Below are 17,331 nucleotides of genomic sequence, written 5' to 3'. Positions count from 1 at the left end.
TCATTGCAGCTCTATTTACAATAGCCAGGACATGGAAGCAACCTAAGTGTCCATCGACAGATGAATAGATAAAGAAGATGGCACGCCGCCAGGCCTGTGTGCGAGCGCGGGTCACTGTCCGCCCCGCCTTCCGGGGGGCCTGTGCACCCCGCCACTGCCGGGGTCCTGGCACCCGGGGACGGCTTTCCCGGGAAAGCGCACGGAGCGCCACGGGCTGCTGCAACGTCACGCCGGCCTCTGCCGCCGCAGGCCCGCCCCACACTGCGCGCCCCTCCCTCCCCTCTGCCTGAGTGAGCCAGAGCCCCTGCATCAGCGGCTCCTTTAAACCCGTCCTGTCTGAGCGAAGAACGGACGCCCTCCGGCGACCTACGCGCAGAGGCGGGGCCAGGTCCAAGGCTGAGACCCGGGAGCTGTGAGAGCAGAGACAGGGAAATCTCTCTGTGCAGCCTCGGAGGCAGCGGATTAAAGCTCCACGGTCCATTTGATGTGCCCTGCGTCTGTGGAGTGCATGAATGGACAGCGAATCATCCCAAATTGAGGAAGTGGACTTTGAGGACAAGATTTAAGACTTTCCCCCCTTTTCCTCTTTTTACAACGAATTATTCCAAATTAAGGAGGTCGACTTAGAGAGCAAGATTTCAGACTTCTCGCCCTTTTCCTCTTTTTACAACGAATTATCCCAAATTGGGGAGGTGGACTTGGAGAGCAAGATTTTTGATTATTCCCCCTGCTCTCTTTTTGTGAATATGTATGTGTAATCTTCTGTGTAAGATTCTCTCTGCATAGCTTTGCTTCCACCATATGTCCCAGGGTTCTATCGGTCCTTTTTTTTCAATAATTACTTTCTAATTTTAATAACGCTACTATATTTCATACTTTATTCTGTTTTACTTTACCTGCTCTTTCTTTTTTTCCTACCTTCCCTTCCTCCCTCCCTCCCTCCGCTCCTCCCTTCCTTCTTTCTTTTTCTTTCCTCCCTCCCTCCCTCCCACCCTTCTTTCCACTTTCTTTTTCTTTCCTTCCTCCCTCCCTCCCTCCTGTCTTTCTTTCTTTCTTTCTTTCCTTCCTTCCTCCCTCCCTCCCTCCCTTCTTCCATTCACTCTTCCTTTTGCTTTCATTCCTCCCTCCCTCCCTCCTTTCTTTCCTTCTTTCTTTCCATCCTTGCTCCCTCCCTCCCTCCTTTCTTTCTTTCTTCCGTCCTTCCTTCCTTTCTTCCCTTCTTCCTTTCTTTCCCTCTCTCTTTCTTTCTTCTACTAATTCTTTCTTTCTACTTTTTCTCCCTGTTATTCTGAGACGGGTGGATGAAAGGCTCTTGGTGCTGCAGCCAGGAGACAGTGCTGTGCCTCTGAAGTGGGAGAGCCAACTTCAGGACACGGGTCCACAAGAGACCTCCCAGCTCCACATAATATCAAGCAGCGAAAATCTCCCAGAGATCTCCATCCCAACACCAGCACCCAGCTTCAGTCAACGACCAGCAAGCTACAGTGCTGGTCACCCTATGCCAAGCAACTAGCAAGGCAGGAACACAACCCCACCCATTAGCAGAGAGGCTACCTAAAAACATAATAAGGCCATAGGCACCCCAAAACACACCACCAGACGTGGACCTGTCCACCAGAAAGACAAGATCGAGCCTCAACCACCAGAACACAGGCATTAGTCCCCTCCACCAGGAAGCCTACACAACCTACTGAAACAACCTTAGCCACTGGGGTCAGACACCAAAAACAACGGGAACTACGAATCTGCAGCCTGCAAAAAGGAGACCCCAAACACAGTAACATAAGCAAAATGAGAAGACAGAAAAACACACAGCAGGTGAAGAAGCAAGATAAAAACCTACCAGATCTAACAAATGAAGAGGTAATAGGCAGTCTACCTGAAAAAGAATTCAGAATAATGATAGTAAAGCTGATCCAAGATTCTATTTCCAAGATCCATAATCTTGGAAATAGAATAGACAAAATGCAAGAAACAGTTAACAAGGACCTAGAAGAACTAAAGATGAATCAAGCATCGATTAAAAACACAATAAATGAAATAAAAAATACTCTAGATGGGATCAATAGCAGAATAACTGAGGCAGAAGAACGGATAAGTGAGGTGGAAGATAAAATAGTGGAAATAATTGATGCAGAGCAAAATAAGAAAAAAGAATGAAAAGAACAGAGGACAGTCTCAGAGACCTCTGGGACAACATTAAACGCACTAACATTCGAATTATAGGGGTTCCAGAAGAAGAAGAGAAAAAGAAAGGGACTGAGAAAATATTTGAAGAGATTATAGTTGAAAACTTCCCCAATATGGGAAAGGAAATAGTTAATCAAGTCCAGGAGGCACAGAGAGTCCCATACAGAATAAATCCAAGGAGAAATACACCAAGACACATATTAATCAAACTGTCAAAAATTAAACACAAAGAAATCATATTAAAAGCAGCAAGGGAAAAACAACAAATAACACACAAGGGAATCCCCATCAGGTTAAGAGCTGATCTCTCAGCAGAAACTCTACAAGCCAGAAGGGAGTGGCAGGACATAATTAAAGTGATGAAGGAGAGAAACCTGCAACCAAGATTACTCTACCCAGCAAGGATCTCATTCAGATTTGATGGAGAAATTAAAACGTTTACAGACAAGCAAAAGCTGAGAGAGTTCAGCACCACCAAACCAGCTTTACAACAAATGCTAAAGGAACTTCTCTAGGCAAGAAACACAACAGAAGGAAAAGACCTACAATAACGAACCCAAAGCAATTAAGGAAATGGGAATAGGAACATACATATCAATAATTACCTTAAATGTAAATGGACTAAATGCTCCCACCAAAAGACACAGAGTGGCTGAATGGATACAAAAACAAGACCCATATATATGCTGTCTACAAGAGACCCACTTCAGACCTAGAGACACATACAGACTGAAAGTAAGGGGATGGAAAAAGATACTCCATGCAAATGGAAACCAAAAGAAAGCTGGAGTAGCAATTCTCATATCAGACAAAATAGACTTTAAAATAAAGACTACTAGAAGAGACAAAGAAGGACACTACATAATGATCAAGGGATCGATCCAAGAAGAAGATATAACAATTGTAAATATTTATGCACCCAACATAGGAGCACCTCAATACATAAGGCAAATACTAACAGCCATAAAAGGGGAAATGGACAATAACACAATCATAGTAGGGGACTTTAACACCCCACTTTCACCAATGGACAGATCATCCAAAATGAAAATAAACAAGGAAACACAAGCTTTAAATGATACATTAAACAAGATGGACTTAGTTGATATTTATAGGACATTCCATCCAAAAACAACAGAATACACATTTTTCTCAAGTGCTCATGGAACATTCTCCAGGATAGATCATATCTTGGGTCACAAATCAAGCCTTGGTAAATTTAAGAAAATTGAAATTGTATCAAGTATACTTTCCAACCACAATGCTATGAGACTAGACATCAATTACAGGAAAAGATCTGTAAAAAATACAAACACATGGAGGCTAAACAATACACTACTTAATAACGAAGTGATCACTGAAGAAATCAAAGAGGAAATTTAAAAATACCTAGAAACAAATGACAATGGAGACACGATGACCCAAAACCTATGGGACGCAGCAAAAGCAGTTCTAAGGGGGAAGTTTATAGCAATACAATCCCACCTTAAGAAACAGGAAACATCTCGAGTAAACAATCTGACCCTGCACCTAAAGCAATTAGAGAAAGAAGAACAAAAAACCCCTGAAGTTAGCAGAAGGAAAGAAATCATAAAGATCAGATCAGAAATAAATGAAAAAGAAATGAAGGAAACGATAGCAAAGATCAACCAAACTAAAAGCTGGTTCTTTGAGAAGATAAACAAAATTGACAAACCATTAGCCAGACTCATCAAAAAAAGAAGGGAGAAGACTCAAATCAATAGAATTAGAAATGAAAAAGGAGAAGTAACAACTGACACTGCAGAAATACAAAAGATCATGAGAGATTACTATAAGCAACTCTATGCCAATAAAATGGACAACCTGGAAGAAATGGACAAATTCTTAGAAATGCACAACCTGCCAAGACGAAATAGAAAATATGAATAGACCAATCACAAGCACTGAAATTGAAACTGTGATTAAAAATCTTCCATCAAACAAAAGCCCAGGACCAGATGGCTTCACAGGCGAATTCTATCAAACATTTAGAGAAGAGCTAACACCCATCCTTCTCAAACTCTTCCAAACAATATCAGAGGAAGGAACACTCCCAAACTCATTCTACGAGTCCACCATCACCTTAATACCAAAACCAGGCAAGGATGTCACAAAGAAAGAAAACTACAGGCCAATATCACTGATGAACATAGATGCAAAAATCCTCAACAAAATACTAGCAAACAGAATCCAACAGCACATTAAAAGGATCATACACCATGATCAAGTGGGGTTTATCCCAGGAATGCAAGGATTCTTCAATATACGCAAATCAATCAATGTGATACACCATATTAACAAGTTGAAGGAGAAAAACTATATGATCATCTCAATAGATGCAGAGAAAGCTTTCGACAAAATTCAACACCCATTTATGATAAAAACCCTGCAGAAAGTAGGCATAGAGGGAACTTTCCTCAACATAATAAAGGCCATATATGACAAACCCACAGCCAACATTGTCCTCAATGGTGAAAAACTGAAACCATTTCCACTAAGATAGGGAACAAGACAAGGCTGCCCACTCTCACCACTCTTATTCAACCTAGTTTTGGAAGTTTTAGCCACAGCAATCAGAGAAGAAAAGGAAATAAAAGGAATCCAAATTGGAAAAGAAGAAGTAAAGCTGTCACTGTTTGCAGATGACATGATACTATATACATAGAGAATCCTAAAGATGCTACCGAAAAACTACTAGAGCTAATCAATGAATTTGGTAAAGTAGCAGGATACAAAATTAATGTACAGAAATCTCTGGCATTCCTGTACACTAATGATGAAAAATCTGAAAATGAAATCAAGAAAACACTCCCATTTACCATTGCAACAAAAAGAATAAAATATCTAGGAATAAACCTACCTAAGGAGACAAAAGACCTGTATGCAGAAAATTATAAGACACTGATGAAAGAAATTAAAGATGATACAAATAGATGGAGAGATATACCATGCTCCTGGATTGGAAGAATCAATATTGTGAAAATGACTCTACTACCCAAAGCAATCTACAGATTCAATGCAATCCCTATCAAACTACCAATGGCATTTTTCACAGAACTAGAACAAAAAATTTCAAAATTTGTTTGGAAAAACAAAAGGCCCCGAATAGCTAAAGCAATCTTGAGAACGAAAAACGGAGCTGGAGGAATCAGGCTCCCTGACTTCAGACTATACTACAAAGCTACAGTAATCAAGACAGTGTGGTACTGGCATAAAAACAGAAAGATAGATCAGTGGATCAGGATAGAAAGCCCAGAGATAAACCCACGCACATATGGCCAACTTATCTTTGATAAAGGAGCCAGGAATGTACAGTGGAGAAAGGACAGCCTCTTCAATAAGTGGTGCTGGGAAAACTGGACAGGGACATGTAAAAGTTTGAGATTAGATCATTCCCTAACACCATACACAAAAATAAGCTCAAAATGGATCAAAGACTTAAACGTAAGGCCAGAAACTATCAAACTCTTAGAGGAAAACATAGGTAGAACACTCTATGACATAAATCACAGCAAGATCCTTTTGGACCCACCTCCTAGAGAAATGGAAATAAAAACAAAGATAAACAAATGGGACCTAATGAAACTTCAAAGCTTTTGCACAGCAAAGGAAACCATAAAGAAGACCAAAAGACAACCCTCAGAATGGGAGAAAATATTTGCAAATGAAGCAACTGACAAAGGATTAATCTCCAAAATTTATAAACAGCTCATGCAGCTCAATAGCAAAAAAACAAACAACCCAATCCAAAAATGGGCAGAAGACTTAAATAGGCATTTCTCCAAAGAAGATATACAGACTGCCAACAAACACATGAAAGAATGCTCAACATCATTAATCATTAGAGAAATGCAAATCAAAACTACAATGAGATATCATCTCACACCAGTCAGAATGGCCATCATCAAGGAATCTAGAAACAATAAATGCTGGAGAGGGTGTGGAGAAAAGGGAACACTCTTGCACTGCTGGTGGGAATGTGAATTGGTACAGCCACTATGGAGAACGGTATGGAGGTTCCTTAAAAAACTACAAATAGAACTACCATATGACCCAGCAATCCCACTACTGGGCATATACCCTGAGAAAACCATAATTCCAAAAGAGACATGTACCAAAATGTTCATTGCAGCTCTATTCACAATAGCCCGGAGCTGGAAACAACCTAAGTGTCCATCATCGGATGAATGGATAAAGAAGATGTGGCACATATATACAATGGAATATTACTCAGCCATAAAAAGAAACGAAACTGAGCTATTTGTAATGAGGTGGATAGACCTAGAGTCTGTCATACAGAGTGAAGTTAGTCAGAAAGAGAAAGACAAATACCGTATGCTAACACATATATACGGAATTTAAAAAAAAAATGTCATGAAGAACCTAGGGGTAAAACGAGAATAAAGACACAGACCTACTTGAGAATGGACTTGAGGATATGGGGAGGGGGAAGGGTAAGCTGTGACAAAGCGAAAGAGAGGCATGGACATATATACACTACCAAACGTAAGGTAGATAGATAGTGGGAAGCAGCCGCAGAGCACAGGGAGATCAGCTCGGTGCTTTGTGACCGCCTGGAGGGGTGGGATGGGGAGGGTGGGAGGGAGGGAGATGCATGAGGGAAGGGATGTGGGAACAGATGTATATGTATGACTGATTCACTTTGTTATAAAGCAGAAACTAATTAAAAAAATAAATAAATAAACTTAAAAAAAAATGGAAAAAATAAATAAATAAAAAAAAAAAAAAAAAAAAACTAAAAATAGAACTACCATATGACCCAGCAATCCCACTACTAGGCATATACCCTGAGAAAACCATAATTCAAAAAGAGACATGTACCAAAATGTTCATTGCAGCTCTATTCACAATAGCCCGGAGCTGGAAACAACCTAAGTGTCCATCATCGGATGAATGGATAAAGAAGATGTGGCACATATATACAATGGAATATTACTCAGCCATAAAAAGAAACGAAACTGAGCTATTTGTAATGAGGTGGATAGACCTAGAGTCTGTCATACAGAGTGAAGTAAGTCAGAAAGAGAAAGACAAATACCGTATGCTAACACATATATACGGAATTAAAAAAAAAATGTCATGAAGAACCTAGGGGTAAAACGGGAATAAAGACACAGACCTACTTGAGAATGGACTTGAGGATATGGGGAGGGGGAAGGGTAAGCTGTGACAAAGCGAAAGAGAGGCATGGACATATATACACTACCAAACGTAAGGTAGATAGATAGTGGGAAGCAGCCGCAGAGCACAGGGAGATCAGCTCGGTGCTTTGTGACCGCATGGAGGGGTGGGATGGGGAGGGTGGGAGGGAGGGAGATACATGAGGGAAGGGATGTGGGAACAGATGTATATGTATGACTGATTTACTTTGTTATAAAGCAGAAACTAATAAAAAAAAAAAAGACTGGGGAAAAAAAAAGAAGATGGCACATATATACAATGGAATATTACTTAGCCATAAAAAGAAACGAAATTGAGTTATTTGTAGTGAGATGGATGGACCTAGCGTCTGTCATACAGTGTGAAGTAAGTCAGAAAGAGAAAAAAAAATACCGTATGCTAACACATATATATGGAATCTAAAAAAAAAAAAATTTTTTCTGAAGAACGTAGGGGCAGGACAGGAATAAAGATGCAGACATAGAGAATGGACTTGAGGACATGGGGATGGGGAAGGGTAAGCTGGGACAAAGTGAGAGAGTGTCATGGACTTTACATATAGTTCCAAATGTAAAACAGATAGCTAGTGGGAAGCAGCCGCATAGCACAGGGAGATCAGCTCAGTGCTTTGTACCCACCTAGAGGGGTGGGATAGGGAGGGTGGGAAGGAGACGCAAGAGGGAGGAGATATGGGGATGTGTGTATATGTATAGCTGATTCACTTTGTTATAAAGCAGAAACGGACACACAATTGTTAAGCAATTATACTCCAATAAAGAAGTTTAAAAAAAAAAAGTAGGGCTTCCCTGATGGCGCAGTGGTTGAGAGTCCACCTGCCGATGCAGGGGACACGGGTTCGTGCCCCGGTCCAGGAAGATCCCACATGCCGCGGAGTGGCTGGGCCCGTGAGCCATGGCTGCTGAGCCTGTGCGTCTGGAGCCTGTGCTCCACAATGGGAAAGGCCACAGCAGTGAGAGACCCGCGTACCGTAAAAAAACAAAAACAAAAACAAAAAAACCCATTTTGAATCATTCTTTCTTGCGAGAATATGATGATAAAAGTACATGATTACCTAATATTAAAATATATCTTAGGGACTCCGTGCTGGTGCGGTGGTTAGGAGTCCACCTGCCGATGCAGGGGACATGGGTTTGAGACCTGGTCCGGGAGGATCCCACATGCCGCGGGGCAACTGGGCCCATTCGCCACAACTACTGAGCCTGCACTCTGTTGCCCATGGGCCACAACTACTGAGCCCACATGCCACAACTACTGAAGCCCATGCACCTAGAGCCCATGCCCCAGAACAAGAGAAGCCACCGCAATGAGAAGCCCATGCAACACAACGAAGAGTAGCCCCCACTTGCCACAACTAGAGAAAGCTTGTGTGCAGCAACGGAGACCCAGCATAGCCAAAAACGAATAAATTTATTAAAAAAAAAATATATATATATATATATATCTTAAAGCTACAATAACTAAAACAATGTGATACTGGTTCAAAAAACAGAAAAAACTGATGAGAGTATAATGCCAAATATATATGTGTATATATACATATGTATATATGTGTGTGAATAAATGTATTTAATCATAAGAGTATCATTTCAAATCAGTCAGAAAATAATAAATTATTCAATTAGTTACATATTTGAGAAAAGTAAGATTCTTTCCTCACATTATACATCAAAATTAATTTCAAGCAGAATTTGAAGATAAATATACTCATCTCTTGATGAATTACAAAAGTGGAACAGATCACGCAAACCCTGCCAAGACACATTTCTTATTTTAACATGAAATACTAGGAGAAAAATGTCTGAATATTAATTATAACAGTCAATAATATGAGAATGCATATAGTCCAGATATTATCAAGTAAATCCTAAATTTGCACTCAGAAAAGTCAATGGCCTTATGTTCAAATGTTGGCCTTCTTTTCCACCAAATCTTTAACCAAAGCAGCCAATAAAAATAAGATTAATTCCATTTCTTTCATGTGTTCATTTCAGCTAAGATTCTTATAAGAAGTACAAATGGTCAAAAGTTTTCAGTAGAAGAATGAATAATGACATGATGAACTATAAGCTAAATCATCATTTACTTTACTTGGAAATTATGTTAAAACATTTTTTATAATTTAAAAAGTTAAATGTCAAAAATAAAATAATAAAAGAATGGAAGGAATATAACTGGAAATTTGTCTGATCTCACTAGAGGGAAGTCTTTCAATCCATAATACCAAAAGGAGGAAACATAAACACTAATAGATTTGACTAATAAAAATTTTAAATTTCAGTACCTAAAAAATAATACAAAGAATTAAAAGTAAAATAAAATTGGAAAAATATTTTTAAATACATCTGGCTGACAAAATGTTAAATCCTAAACATACAGAATTCTTACTAATTAATGAGGAAAAATGAGCAATGGGTAAGAATCAGAAATTAACAAAATAAAAAATTGATGGGAAAAAATTGTCTCATATTTCACATAAATATTTGAAAACTGTCAAATTACCACAACAGTTATAGTTTTTCTATAAAATTGGCAAAGATTTAAAATTTGAGGTGTCAAGATACCTAGATTTATTGAAAGTTTTTATGAAAAGTTTTTGTATAAAATTCTACTTTTATACATTGCTGGAGAGAATACAAGTTAGTGCAATATATATGGAGGACAATGTGGCCGTAAGTAACAAAAACCTTTAAAATATTCATACTTTTCAATACAATAATTTTATTTCTAGGAATTCATAAGAAAAAATTGAAAAATACCTAAATATTCAATAGGAAATTGATTATGTTATGGTATATTCACACTATCACTAAAAAAGTTTATAGGTTATTATTATACATGTTATAAATAATTTTATTCTGACATGAGAAAGTGACACAAGGAAAAGAAGTTTAAAAAACAGTATTAATTAGCATAGTTACATCAAAGTGATGGGATTACCATTCAGGACAGCACTACAGCTTCAGAAGTGCCCTCCAAAAAGATAGAAGTCTTTATACTATTGAACTGTCAGTAAAACAGATAGGCAAGATATACCAAATGACAACTGTCAAGATGGTGGTGAGTCAATCTTCATAAGTAATGTAAATATGTGAAAAACAGACAGCATAGCACTCTATACTTTTAGCAGGATATAGCAGCCATCTAAATGGCCCTAGTTTTTAAAGCCATTATCATCCTGGCTACAAAACTCTTTACCATAAAAATTAAGTCCAGGGCTTCCCTGGTGGCGCGGTGGTTGAGAGTCCGCCTGCCGATGCAGGGGACATGGGTTCGTGCCCCAGTCCGAGAAGATCCCACATGCCGTGGAGCGGCTGGGCCTGTGAGCCATGGCCGTTGGGCCTGCGCGTCCGGAGCCTGTGCTCCGCAACGGGAGAAGCCACAACAATGAGAGGCCCGCGTACCCCCCACCAAAAAAAATTAAGTCCAACTGAATTGTTACATGGAATGCTAAAGGAATTTGATATTTTCTGAAAATCACAGAGATCTAAGAACAAAGACTGTCAAGATGCTATAGTTGGACAATGTTCTAATATGTGAAGTTGATGGATCTTTCAACTCTCTCAGCCTCTGACCCTTTCCACATTTAACTGGTAAATATCACAGCAACTTAATTTGGCACAGCGTATACAGTATCATGGTGGAAAACATCTGATTTTCCAAAAGGATGAATACTGGAAACCAAAAACTAGTAGCCTCATATTGGTTTCTAAAACAAAATTCTCAACAAACTATTAAACCAGTAGATGTAAGTTTGGAAGAAAATGATAAAAACAAATCTTCCAACCACAAGATTACATTCAGCCACTGAAAACCCAGGTTAGAAAAAGCCACATCATCCACTGCAAAGAGGACTTGGAAGCAGCATGTCACTACTTCCCACTGATCTTCCAGGTGGATCCCTGGGGCTAACTGGTTCCATGCACATTCCTTTCCCCACTGTCAGCCACTGTGTCCCTGAAGCCTTTCTTTCCTGTTCCTAGGCCAGGCTCTATTCCCCTGGTGCTCACCCTAGCTTGGCTGTAAATAAGCAGCTGTGCTGAGAGTACTCAGACTCCCTCCAGAAGGTATACGGCCATGTGCTCCACAAAACAATGGGGGCATGTATCTCCAGCCCTCAGATTTGAGAGTAAGAGTGATGAATCAAACTGAAGGTGTCAACACGTGGTTTGTTTCTACCAGAGGACTGTTTTCATCAACAGGAATTATTCATAAATAGTCCAGAGAGACACAGGAGTGGACTCAGCACCCAGGGTGCCTTTTCCTGGATAAAGCACCAAGATACTTTCTAAGAAATGCTTGTAAGTAGGAGCTTTCTAAACATACACACTGGAGAACTGAGTCAGCCTGATTTTTGGCAGCTTTGTCTAAGTTATTCCATCTTGGATAGAGTTGGTTAGTGCCTCCTAGAACTGGTCTCCTGCTTGCTGCCTTGTTCCAGATATTTCCTAGGCCAGCTGGCAGAACTCTGCACTGGCTGTTTTATGAACTAGATCAAGCCCTTAACAGAGCCAGTCAATTATACCGTTCATCATATTTTGCAGGTCTGGGTTCTGCTGGGTTAGAAAGATTGGACGTATCAGCTAGCATTCATTCTCATAGAAGCAACAGGGTCAGGAACCATTTTATAAATCTCAATTTACTTCTGAGATGCTTCAATTGAATGAGCAATCAATTTAACCAACTACAATTCTTCCCTGGTTTAGGATCTGCATAGGATGGAACAACAAAAGCAGAAACCACAGCAAATCCTGGGCTGCTCAAACCTAAAAGCCCTCCACATGCTCTCTTAGACAGAGTAATAATACACTTCCAATATCTATGGAAACTCCAACTTTAAAACTTATTAGTGAGTCCCTCTGTCTTTTAAGTAAGTCCCTCTGCCTTACATAAAAAGAAAGATTATCAATGGGCATCATTGCATATTATCTCCCGCACAATAACCCACCCACCAACATGCTCATATACAAGTACATCTGATACATCTGGCTACACACTACACCCAACAAGAAGATACTTCATATGACTGGTCAAGTTGACATTGAATATTTATGAAAACTGACTAAAAGCTAGGTCATAAAGCTAGTCAATTTGAAATCATTATGTGAAATAACTGGTATCACACAGAACATATCATTTCACCCTAATGTACTTTAGTTATTAAAAAATATGTTAACTAAAGGAGAAAATACTTGAAAATTTAAAATACATTTCTAAACAAACTATCAACCAAAAAATAAATGGAAATTATAAACTATTTAGAAAATATTTAGAAAAAATAAATATTTAGAAAAATACCAGGATTATATAAATATTATGTACCAAAATGGTAGGACACGGTTAAAGAGGTTCTTAAAGTTTAGTCTTAAATGCTTACGTTAAAAAGAAAAGCTCAACTTAATGAAGTGATCATACAACCATAAGGAATTAGAAAAAAGAACAGCAAAATAAACTAAGATGAGAGAAATAATAAAAATAATAGAAGTTAATGAAAAAGAAAATAAACATATAATGAAGAGGATCAACAGAGGTCAGAAAAGTAATCAAATATACAAATCTCTGGAGAAAATAATCAAGGGGAAAAAAGAGAAAGGCATTTAAAAAAATTTTAATCAGGAATGAAAAGGGGCAAAGCTATAACTGCTACAGAGATTAAACAGATAAGATGTTATGAATGAGTTTGTGTCTATAAACATGAAAACTTAGATGAAATAAACAGATATATACAGCTTAACAAGAGTCCTATAAGCTTTAAAGAAATTGAATCAGTAGTTCAAAATAGTCCCATTACACACACATACACACACACACACACACACACACACACACACACTGGATCCAGACAGATTTCTAGGAAATTCTACTAAATGTTTGAGCATTGGGAAATTCTAAGCTTATGCAAACTATTTCACACAATGGGGAAAAAAATCATTTGTGATATAACTTTGCCTTCAAAACCTGATGAGGATATTGTAAGCCAAGAAAAATATAGGCCAGTCTTACTAATGAATGAATACAGATTCAAAACCTCTAAAAAGTAAACATTTTTATAAAACAAATCAGACGGTGGATAAAAAGATAATTTGTTATGACCAAGTTGGTGTTTCCTAAGAAACCCAGATTGATTTATCATGAGAAGATCAATTAAAGTAACTCACCATGTTAACATGTTAAGGTGAAAAAATATTGTATCTTAACAGAAGTAGGAAAAACTGGATAAAATTTTAAATCCATCTGTGATGTAAAAAAATAAAAGCAACAACCTCCTTGGCCAACTGGGAATAGAAGGCACTTAGCCCAATAAAGGGCATTTCAAAAAACCCACAGAAACCTCATATCTAACAATGAAACTCTGAGAGCATCTTCTATAAGATTAGGTTCAATATAAGGATGCCTGTCTTCATCAATCTTATTCTACATTGTTCTGGAGGACCTTGCATAGTAAATCAAGAAAAAGAAATAAAAGCTAAAGGACTAGAAAAAAAGAAACAAAAACCTTCATTATTTTACAGATATGATCACTTACAAAGAAAGTCTCAAAAAACAAAGCTTAACACATAGGGGTTATGTAATAAATGTTTGTTGAGAAAAATAAGCAATAAAATAGTTGTGAGGATTAAGTGAGATCACCTATGTTGACTATTTGGCACATAGTAGGAACTTAGTTACTACTAATTTCCTTTCCCTTAAAGTTTACTTTTAGGTATTTATGTCACGAGGGAAAAGGATTTTTAAAAAGTAAAAATTTCAACCCAATGTTCATAGCAGCATTATTTACAATTGCCAAGATATGGAAGCAACCTAAGTATCCATCAACAGATAAATGGATAAAGAAGTGTGTGTGTGTGTGTGTGTGTGCATGTGCGCATGCAATGGAATACTACTCGGCCATAAAATAGAAGAAAAATTTGCCATTTGCAACAACATGGATGAATTTGGAGGGTATTATGCTAAGTGAAATAAGTCAGGCAGAGAGAGACAAATAATGTATGATATCACTTATATGCAGAATCTAAAAAATACAACAAACTAGTGAATATAACAAAAAAGAAGCAGACACAGATATAGAGAATAAACTAGTGGTTACCAGTGGGGAGAGAGAAGGGTAGGAGATTAAGAGGTACAAACCATTATGTATAAAATAAACTATAAGGATATATTATACAGCACAGGGAATATAGCCAAAATTCTATAATAACTATAAATGGAGTATAACCTTTAAAAATTACGAATCACTACATTGTCCACCTATAACTTATAATATTGTACATCAACTATACTTCAATAAAAAATATTTAAATCTTCAATAAAGTATTAGCAAGCGAAAAATAAAAAGTAAAAATTTAAATTAGGAAGAAGGATGTTAATTAACTATACTTCAATTTTTAAAATGGTTAAAATGTTTAAAAAAAAGAAGGATGTTAGATTCAAAATCAATACACAAAAGTAAATTGCATTTCTAGAGACCCACAACAATTGGCTAAAATTGTGAAGTTTTTTAAAGATACAATTTAAAATAGCATTAAACACTTAAAAATACCTAGTTTAAAATAAGGAAGGTGTAAGTCTTCTAAAGAGAAAACTAAAAACCTTTATTGGAAGATATTAAAGAACAAATAAATAACTAGGAAGATCTATCATATTATTGGATGGAAAGACTGAACATCATAAAGCATATCATAATTCTCTCCAAATTGATCTACAATGTCAGTGCAATTCAAATAAAATTTCTATCAGACTGTGTATTATGTGCATGTGAAACTCAACAAGATGATTCCAAAATTTACATGAAATAAAGGGCAAAAAAAAGCCAAGACACTCCTGAAGAGCAAAATGTGGGGTGGGACTGGGAGCTCCCCACTCCTAGATACAAAGATTTACTGTAAGCTACGGAAATTAAATCATTGTGATACTGGTACAGGCATAGACTAATAGATCAAAAGAAGAATAGAGAGTCCAGTAACAAACCCATGCTAATATGGAAAATGGAAAACTACTTATATATGGAAATGACACTATGTCAATTGTTTATCCAACAAGAAAAAAAAGTTGTATCCCTATTCTAACACAAAAATGAACTGCATTTGATTAAATACTTCATATGGAATACCAAATTATAAAATTTTCTAAAGATGATATAGAATGCTTTTTTTTTTTTTGGCTGATTTATTTGGTTGTGCCAGGTCTTAGTTGCAGCAGGCAGGCTCCTTAGTTGCAGAACGCATGTGGGATCTAGTTCCCTGACCAGGGATCAAACCCACATCCCCCGCATTGGAAGGCAGATTCTTAACCACTGCGCCACCAGGGAAGTCCCTAGAATGCTTTTCTTTATAACCTTTTATTTCTTAAAGTAAAAAAGAAGCAAATAATGCAAAATTTAATGAGAAGATCGATAAATTAAACTGCATTAAAATTAAGAACTTGAGCTCATGATTAAACATGAAATGCAAGCAATAGAGAAGAAGATGTATGACATATATATAACCAGTAAGGGGTGTTAGAAAGATATATGCATATATTTTAAGAACTCCTACAAATCAGTAAGAAAAAGGTATACTCAGTAGAAAAAAATGGGCAACGGACATGGACAAGTATTTCATAGAAAAGGAAATACTAAAACACAAACATATGAAAAGATGATTGAGGGGGTATTCACAGGGTTCACTGTGGAGCATGTGTATGGCTTGCTGCCCGCTGTAATTGGCGTCTTCTTTTCCTGGCTGGGAGGCAAATGAGGGCCCTGAACCAGGTGGCTATAAGAGGAGTGGACTCAGAAGGGAGTGCCAGAGTTTGTGCCCTGGTGGCAGTGGTGGTACTGATCCAACACATATTCACCTTGAAGAGGAAGATACAGTGGACGATCAGTATCATTGAGATGAATATTGGATAGCTAAGAAATGACAATCAAGAGTCCACTGTCTTTGTAAAAATGATGCCAAAATTGCAGAAACATTTGATTCACATCAAGAACTCTACAAAGGTAGAAGAAATTATCTGTGATCTTGTCAAAGGAGGAGGTGTCATACTTCAGCTACTAACAGACTTTGATATGACACTAAGTAAATACAAAGGAAAAAGATGCCCAACATGTCATAATATCACTGACAACTGTAAACTGGTTACAGGTAAATGTCCAAAAAAAAAAGATATTTAACTAAAGGAAAGATATTCTCTTGAAGTTGATCTAGTTCTTACCAGAGATGAAAAGTACATTTATATGGTAGAATAGTATACTAAGTCACATAATTTGCTTGTTGAACAAGCTTCATCAAATGCTAAATTTAAAGAATTTGTGGAAGAATTTGAAGACATGTTCAAGGAAGGATATGAGAATTTATTTGATAAGTTCCAACAGCATAATATCCCTGTGTTTATACTTTTGCACTGCATAGGTGATGTACTTATCTGTCAAGCTACTGTTATCATCCAAATGTCAAAGTGGTGTCCAACTAATGGATTTTTTATGAAAATGTGGCTTTTTTAAAGCACATAAAGGGGAATAAATATAATATTTAACAAAAACAGACTATTTCAATCCTCAGTAAGACAACAGCAACATAATTCTGTTTGGAGACTCTCAAAGAGACAATAATAGCAGATGGAGTAGCCAATGGTAAACACATTCAGAAAACTGAGTATCTAAATGAGAGAATGGGTGAACTTTTAGAAAAGTACATGGGCTCTTATGATATTGTTTAGTACAATTTAGTACTCATTGGAGGTAGTCAACACTATCCTACAGAAGATTCTATAAACAAGTATCTTTTAGGAACACCTCTCTCCCATAGGAGAAATTGATACCAGAACTGCTCATCTGTTTATCTTGCTGAAAGACTGCTATTCATAATATATTCTTGCTCTTGAAGTTTTTCCTTTGTTACTTCTATGTTTTCAAATATGTTGACTGCATCAGCTGGAAAC

At 37.5% G+C, this 17,331-nt stretch overlaps 1 protein-coding gene and 1 pseudogene across 2 annotated transcripts in view; one reads left to right on the top strand and one right to left on the bottom strand.

The window, feature by feature from the left end:
- Nucleotides 1-17,331, bottom strand: part of PDE11A (phosphodiesterase 11A) — a 454,637-nt gene that overhangs the window by 410,170 nt on the left and 27,136 nt on the right. The window lies entirely within an intron of this gene.
- LOC308621767 (cytosolic 5'-nucleotidase 3A-like) lies at nt 16,142-17,109 on the top strand (annotated as a pseudogene). Its single transcript has 2 exons — nt 16,142-16,274; nt 16,320-17,109. The product of its transcript is annotated as a cytosolic 5'-nucleotidase 3A-like (transcript).

The sequence above is a fragment of the Mesoplodon bidens genome (assembly GCF_964165515.1).
Source record: "Mesoplodon bidens genome assembly, chromosome: 8".
Taxonomy (NCBI): domain Eukaryota; kingdom Metazoa; phylum Chordata; class Mammalia; order Artiodactyla; family Ziphiidae; genus Mesoplodon; species Mesoplodon bidens.
Note: the sequence above shows the minus strand (reverse complement) of the source record. Positions and strands in the feature narration are given on the sequence as shown.